A 7,569-nucleotide genomic window follows, 5' to 3' on the forward strand; every position below is an offset into this window, starting at 1 on the left:
GATGTGCTCCTTGCAGTGGCCCACTTTGAACTGTTGAAATGTGTCCTCCTGGTCCCATCTGTGCAGTCATCTTGTCTGTCCTCCAGCTGGGTCCCCAGTGCTGGTCCTGGGCAGGTTCCTGTGCCTGAGTCCTGCCACTTGCCTCACCAGCAGGGATCCTGGTGTTCCCTGTTTGAAAACTGCAAACTCTCTGATAAAAGCAAACAAACAAATTCTCATTAAAATATCCCAAATCCATGTTCTTCCATGATTAAATTGAAGCAACACTATGTATGTAGATATCAGTTCAGCAATGTTTTATTGATATAGTTACATTTTAAAGCAATTTGGAAACCTACTAGTGCTTCTATAATCTTCATAAAATGACCTACCCCTCCCAAGCAACGCCCCCCCAACCACAAACACCCACAGTCCTCCACCCACCCACAGCCCCTGCAACCATACACAAATTTCCCCCTGCCCCCACAGCCCCCCACCCCCACATCCATACTTACTGGGGACAGAGCCTGGGTCTAAGACACTGCTGCAGCCTTGCCTCAGTCCTATTTGCCCCAGCAGGCTGAGGCATGTTGGAATAGCAGGGGAAGGGGGTAGGCATAGAAACACTCTGGTTGGGTGCCGGTGCATCTCTTTCAAGGATCCAGCCTCCAGTTGCTTCACAGCATGCTCCAGGAGTATGCCCTGCACTGCTTTTTTCCAGCCTGTTTTGTTTTGTTTTGTTTGTTTTTTATACTGGGACTTCATGGTATCAGAATTTGAGTCCATGCTGCAAATATATATCATGGAGAACATTTTTTATTTCCCAGCATGCCTCTTGAAGTATTTCAAACTGCTTTGAGATGCCTAACAGGCTCATGCTCGCTTAACTGGATGCACCCCTTGGTTGTTTTTTTTTTTCTCATGCTCTGTTACCACTTTCCTGCTATTATTTCTTTTTTCTCTTTCTCTTATTCTCTTCCTTCTATGAAGGTCTCATTGGTAGGTCAGTGTCATATTGTAGTTGTAACTACATGGGTAAATTAATAGGATTAGAACTGAAGACCTGTTAATGCAAAGGCCACAACCCTACTAGATGAGAGATACTATAAGATTATCTCATTTAACTCATTTAGTTGATGTAAAGCTGTGAAACATTGAATCAGTCACTGGCATACAGACAAAGTGGAGATGAAATGAAAAGTATGTTTTAAATGTGTAAATTGCTGGGCATAAAAAAACAGTGTTTAATACAAAATGCAGTTCTTAAATGTTCTTTTTTAACTAGCATGGCAGCTGATGGCTGATATATTTATGTATTTATTTCTCTTGACTTCTATTAATGATTCCTAACGTTTCAAGAGTGTAACATTAAAATAAACCACATGAGTATATTGCTTGATGTTGCAAAGGGCTCTATAATAAATCTGAAGGATTAGATCCTCACTTCAAATAATTAAGCATACTGCACTTTACCTTAGTTTGCAGAAAGCACAGTGATTACTTGGAAGGTACTCATCAATAGTAATATAATACCTTGCCTCCACAATTTAGCTAAATTTCACCTTATGCAAGCCATCTGACTTTTCAATAAATCAGGCCAGAATTTTGACAGCAATAATAATAAACAGATGTTTAAAAGAGCTCTATGCAAGTACTGTAGCTCTGTCTACAGTGTAGTTCTTTATTTTCTTCTCTGCTGTTATCCTCATAATGAAATTTAAATTTTATTTGTGGTGAGATATGAAAAATTCAGCACAAAAAATCCTTTCTGGTCACCCAGAATTTTGCTAAAATGAAGGCAGGATTTCTTGCATCTTACAAAGCACTTTTCATCTATAGAGAGCAAAATACTTTCCATATCCCCATTTGACAGATGAGAAATGGATGCATGGAGGTTGAGCATGCCTATCATATGTTATGTATTCTACTGTTTTTAAAAAATGAGAATCCTAGGAAATCTGGAGTTAAATTTAAATGTACAAGTAATCTGAACCTATAGGAATTCACAGGGACAATAACAAGGCTACTCCATGTGGTAGGAGCGCCCTACGATGAAGATTAATCACTTCATTAACTTTTGCTCTTTTCATTTTAATTGCTCTAATTTAATGATCATGATTGTGAGGTGTATTTAATGCGAGATGTCTTCTGTCAAGCAATATGTGCTTTATGGAGTGGCACTTACTGTCATTCAGTACATGGAATTGAGGACTTGCTTCCTTTGAGTTGCAGATCACCTTAGAGATGTCCCTAGCACCTACTAGGGGTGGTCATAATCAGCATGCTACTTGTGTAATAAAAAAAATGTGTAAAAAAAATGTAGTGGTACCATATAGAATGGTAAAGAAAGCTATGAAGAGGCACAACTTCTGTACAATTAATATTACAGCTGATTAAATGCTGATAATATGATGAGTAATAAAATGCAACTTTTTAAGTCAATATGAGGGGTTCTAAAATGTTTTTCAGGACAACTTTATAGGGGCAGGAAATGCAGATTAGTTTTGAGTTTCCATACTTTCAATCATTTAATTTTTTTTGGAAATGTTTCGTTCATTGTTTCCTTGCATGTTAATATTTTAGTAGGCTACTCTACACTTATAGGACTAATATATGCCTTGTAACCTCCTCTTAACAATATTTTGGTTGAAAAAGTATCATACTTTTTGTTTGTTTGTTTGAGGTATGGGGAGAAGGGAAGTTAATGACTGCATGCATCACTGAGATCTGCATGGATGAGGGCTCTGGGCAAGTGGTTGCCCAGATTGCTTTAACTGGATAAATAGTGCAGCAGCATCCTAGGAAGGTAGAGAGAGGGACAGATGGAGTGTTAGTGGTCTGCAAGGAAAATAGGGTCCATAGAAGATATATGTTGCCAGTTTTTTCCAGCATAGAGTTTGTCTACATTGTGCTCAAGGCTGGTCAAAGACTGGGGATTCTGCTGGTATACTGCTCACCCCACAACACAGCCGAATGACTGAACAGGCAAGGTTGGTCTCAAAGGTAGTATTGAGGAAGCCCAGACTTATCATCTTGGGGGACTTCAGCATCTACGCTGAGCCCTCCCCTTCAGGGGTAAAGCAAGATTTCATGGTATGTCTGCAAACCATGAGGCTCACCCAGATTGTGACTGGGACATGAAGAGAGGCACAAGCTGCATCTAGTACCCAATGATTTGCCTGTATATAGGGGCTCTGATTATCAGGGATGATCAAACCTCTGTCTCAGACCTCTATCTTCCATCACACCTATCATACTGATGCACCAGGTAGTCTGGTCCACCTGGGGAAACTCATGAGGCCCGTGGGATTCCAGAACTCTAAGAGACATCCTGACAAATCTTAATGGCTACTTTGTCAGTGGCCTGGCTGATCTGTGGCACAGAACACTGACCTTGGCCATAGTGATTCATAGATTCATAGATGCTATGGTTGGAAGCGACCTCAACAGATAATTGAATCTGACTCCCTGCCTACGCAGGATAGAGTGCTGGGGTCAGATGACCCCAGCCAGATGCCTATCCAGCCTTCTCTTAAAGACCCCAAGGTAGGGGAGAGCACCACCTCCCTTGGAAGCCCATTCCAAATTTTGCCCACCCTTACTGTGAAGATGTTTTTCCTGATATGCAGTCTAAATCTGGTCTCTGTTAGTTTGTGACCATTGTTCATTGTTACCCCAAGAGGCACCCTGGTGAACCAGGCATCCCTTCCCACTATTTCAGTGGCAGATGTCCCACTGGTGCACATGGGGACTAAGGAAGCCTAAGGCTGTAGTGTGGCAGTGGCAAATAAACTTTTCTTCTTCACTGTTGTTGCCCCTGCAAAGTGTTGTCCAATGGAACTACTTCAGGTCATGAATGGCCTGGATAATCCAGCTTGTCTCTGCTTGGAAACCTGAGTCTATTTCAGGTTGCTCTGATGAGTTTACCACCTACTTTGTGGACAAAATCACTCACATCCAGCACAGGTCATGGACCACTACTTTGGCTGTAATCAGAGTTTAGGATTGAGGAATCTGAGTCTTGTCCTGTTTATGTGATTGATGTGGTTGAAGGGATGAGGGCAACCAGCTGTGACCTGGACTTATGCCCAGCCTGGCTTCAAAAAGCCAGCTAAGGTAAATTGGGGCCACTGCTGGCAGAAGTTGTCAACATCTCCCTTTGTAAAGGCCGGGTACTAAATGCTCTTAAGTTTGTAATTATCTGAAGAAGCCATCATTGCCCTTTCTCCAACCTTACCTTTTCATTGAATGGGTAGGGATCCCACAGCTCCAGGTTCATATAGATGCCATCAGTTTCCTGGACTCTTGTCAGTCTGATTTTCACTTTGGATATATCACAGAAACTGTGCTTGTGGTCTTCATCAGTGATCATCATCTTGAGATTGATAAGGGAGATTTTATTTATTAATTTTACTAAATCTTTCAGTGACTTTTGGTACAGTTGACTCTGAGGTGCTGATAAAGCATTAATGACTCCTGACAGATGTTAAAAAAACAAAAACAAGATGTGTTTTACCAGTAGAGGCAGTGTGTTATTTTGATCTGGCTCTGAAGTGTCTGTATAGATTGGGCACTGCAGCAGGGCTTTTTTGACACTTTTATCTAATAGCTGATTCAATCAGCTATTAGATAATGGCACCCACTGAAATGCCCAGTCTACACAGATGTTGGGCAAGCTGAGTCCAACTAAGATGATGACACTTCTGGACATATGCTGGGCTAGGTGCAGGGACACAATGAGTTCAAAGTACCTTTTTGGGGGATTTTTTTTATATCTGTAAGCAGCCATTATGACCTGGTTAGTAATTGTGAGACAGCTTTAAATTGGTTCCACTCTTTTCAAGGAGGGAAGTCCCAGAGGTTGGTGATGGGGGAGTGTTCATTATCCCCTTGTCACCTTTCCTGTCTGGATCCCCCAGGGTTCCACCTTGTTGCATGCCCTACTGAATGTGTATATGAGACAACTAGCTCAGATTGTGCAGAGATTCAAAGTGGGATGACACCCAGACCTACCTCTGTTTCTTTTATGACTCTTCAGTCTCAGTTCTTCCTCAGTGCCTGGCTGCAGTTAGGAACTGGATGTGGGTGAATCAAATGAAACTGAATACAAACAGGAAGGGAAGGTGAACTTGACTTGGGTGGGGACCGGGACACCTACAATTGATGGGGTTAAACTTCTTTTTGTCACTTAAGTTTGCAGCCTTGGGGTGCCTCTGGATTCCCTGCTTCTCCTGGATCTTCAAGTGGTGGTTGTGGCTCCGAGTGCCTTTCACCAGCTCCATCTAGTGAGAATGCTTCAACATTTTCTTCCAGATTTTGATCTGGCCACTGGCATCTATTTTTTCATAACTTTGAGGCTAGATTACTGGAATATGTTCTAGGTAGGGTGGATCCTGAAAAGCATCTGGAAGCTGCAGCTGATGCAGAGCTAGCTTCTGACAATTTGCACTGGGTCCCAGTAATTTTTCAGGAACCATTCAAGGTTCTGGTTTTGATCTGTCAGGCCCAAAATAGTCTGTATTCTATGTACATAAGGAACTACTGTCTCTATTATGCCCCATCACAATTCCTAAAATTAGCTGAGAACAACCTCCTACAAACATCATCATTACACCAAGCCTGCTTGGTGAAAATGCCTGGGAAATTTTCCTCTGAAGTTTCTTTTTAGTGTCAACAGAAGCCAAGCCTGAATGCCTTTGGAGGTGCTTTAAAAACTTTCAATTTGGGCAGGCATTAGGTCTGTGTGAATAGGCAGCTATTCGTTCCAGCTTTGGACCCAGCCACTTCAGATGCCAGGGATCCTATCTGGAGCTCCAGATCAGTTTCCCGCTTTAATGTGGCCAAAGCAGCTCTGAAGCTTCAGAGCCACCTTAAGATCCAGCCATAGGGTATAATGGGGAATCGATGAAATATCTATAACTTTGTTGGTTTTTATCTGATGTGGATGCAGCTTGGAGGGATGGTAGCCCCTGGTGAGGCCACAAATATTTCCAAATTTCAAGAAGATGGGTACAGGGGTTAATGGGGAACTGCATCTCAAGCTGCTGACAAACAAAAGTCATGACATGGGTGCCAGTGTGTGTGTTAAGCTGCAGCCCGGTAAAAGCTGCAGGGAAGCTAGCCCCTGCTGTGGCCACAAAGCCTGCCAGCTGTCAAGGAGATAGGTGCAGGGCTTCTGAGTTCTGAGGACCTGCACCTGTTGCTGCTGACAGGCAAAACTTGTGACATGGGTGCTTGTGCAACTGACTGTCTCTGTCTTGGGGCAGTTGATAGTCTGTATTCATTATTTCCTCTCCTTAATCTGTGGTTTTGTAGGTGTTAATCCTTGCTAATTAACTTACCTAGTAGCTACTAGTAGCTAAATACTGTGTATTCAGCTGGTCCCTGAGTGAATTATGATTGATTGGTAATTGGTAACACAGTAGCATAGCAGCCACGCCTACAGTAGTTCCCCCCACTCATCCTATGCCCCAAGACAGACACAGTTGCACAAGCACCCATGTCATGAGTTTTGCCTCTCAGCAGCTACAGGTGCAGGGCCCCAGAACCCAGAAGCCCTGTACCTATCTCCTTGACAGCTGGCAGACTTCATGGCCGCAGCAGGGGTTACCATCCGTGCAGCTTTTACCCCGCTGCACCTTAACGCACACAGTGTCACCCATGTCACGAGTTTTGCTTGTCCGCAACTTGAGGTGCAGTTTCCCCCATATCCATGCACTTATCTCCTTGAAACTTGGCAGGCTTTGTGGCATCAGCAGGGGCCATCACCCCTGCAGTTTTCAGCCTGTTATGTCTTAACACACAGAAGGTCATCTATGTCTGGTGCTGTGGCTTAGTTGGTTAAAGCGCCTGTCTAGTAAACAGGAGATCCTGGCTTCAAATCCCAGTAGCACCTTGATTTATCTTTTTTTATTCCATAGTTCACCTGAAAGCCTAGAGCCTCCAACAGCAGGCCTAGTTTCCTGTACTTAGGGTAGATCTCAGGAGGTGCTACTTCACGGTCAGGGCGGCTAGGATCTGGAACCAACTTCCAAGAGAAATGGTGCTGGCTCCTACCCTGGTGGTCTTTAAGAGGAGGCTAGATGTATACCTTGCTGGGGTCATTTGACCCCAGTACTCTTTCCTGCCCATGGTAGGGGGTCAGACTTGATGATCTGCTCAGGTCCCTTCCAACCCTAGAAACTATGTCATGAGTTTTGCCAGTCAGCAGCTTGAGGTGCAGTTCCCCTTAAACCCCTATACCTATCTTCTTAAAACTTGGTAGGCTTCATGCTCTCATCAGAATCTACCATCCCTACAAGTTTCATCCAAATCAGACAAAAAACAACAAAATTATAGATATTTCATTGATTCCCCATTATACCCTATGGCCAGATCTCCGAGGCAGATCCAAAGCTTTTCTGAAGTGGTTCAGAAGCTCTGAACCACTTCAGAAAGCCTAAAGAATACACTGCTTTGATCCAGACATGCTGCTTCAGATGCTGAAGCATCCAAAGCTTCTCTGGATCCAAAGCACAGTCTGAAGCCTCGCACAGCCCCAGCAGGCATTTACCAAATAAAACTTGGATAACATGTTGTTTAGAGGGTCTC

General features: G+C 43.3%; 1 non-coding gene across 1 annotated transcript; it reads left to right on the forward strand.

Moving 5' to 3' along the window:
- The first annotated feature begins 6,800 nt into the window (after positions 1–6,800).
- On the forward strand, positions 6,801–6,874 carry TRNAT-AGU (transfer RNA threonine (anticodon AGU)). Its single transcript has one exon. It is a non-coding gene; the product is annotated as a tRNA-Thr (tRNA).
- Positions 6,875–7,569: the final 695 nt, after the last annotated feature.

This window comes from Crocodylus siamensis, chromosome 5, assembly GCF_052110815.1.
Source record: "Crocodylus siamensis isolate JL-2025a chromosome 5, ASM5211081v1, whole genome shotgun sequence".
Taxonomy (NCBI): domain Eukaryota; kingdom Metazoa; phylum Chordata; order Crocodylia; family Crocodylidae; genus Crocodylus; species Crocodylus siamensis.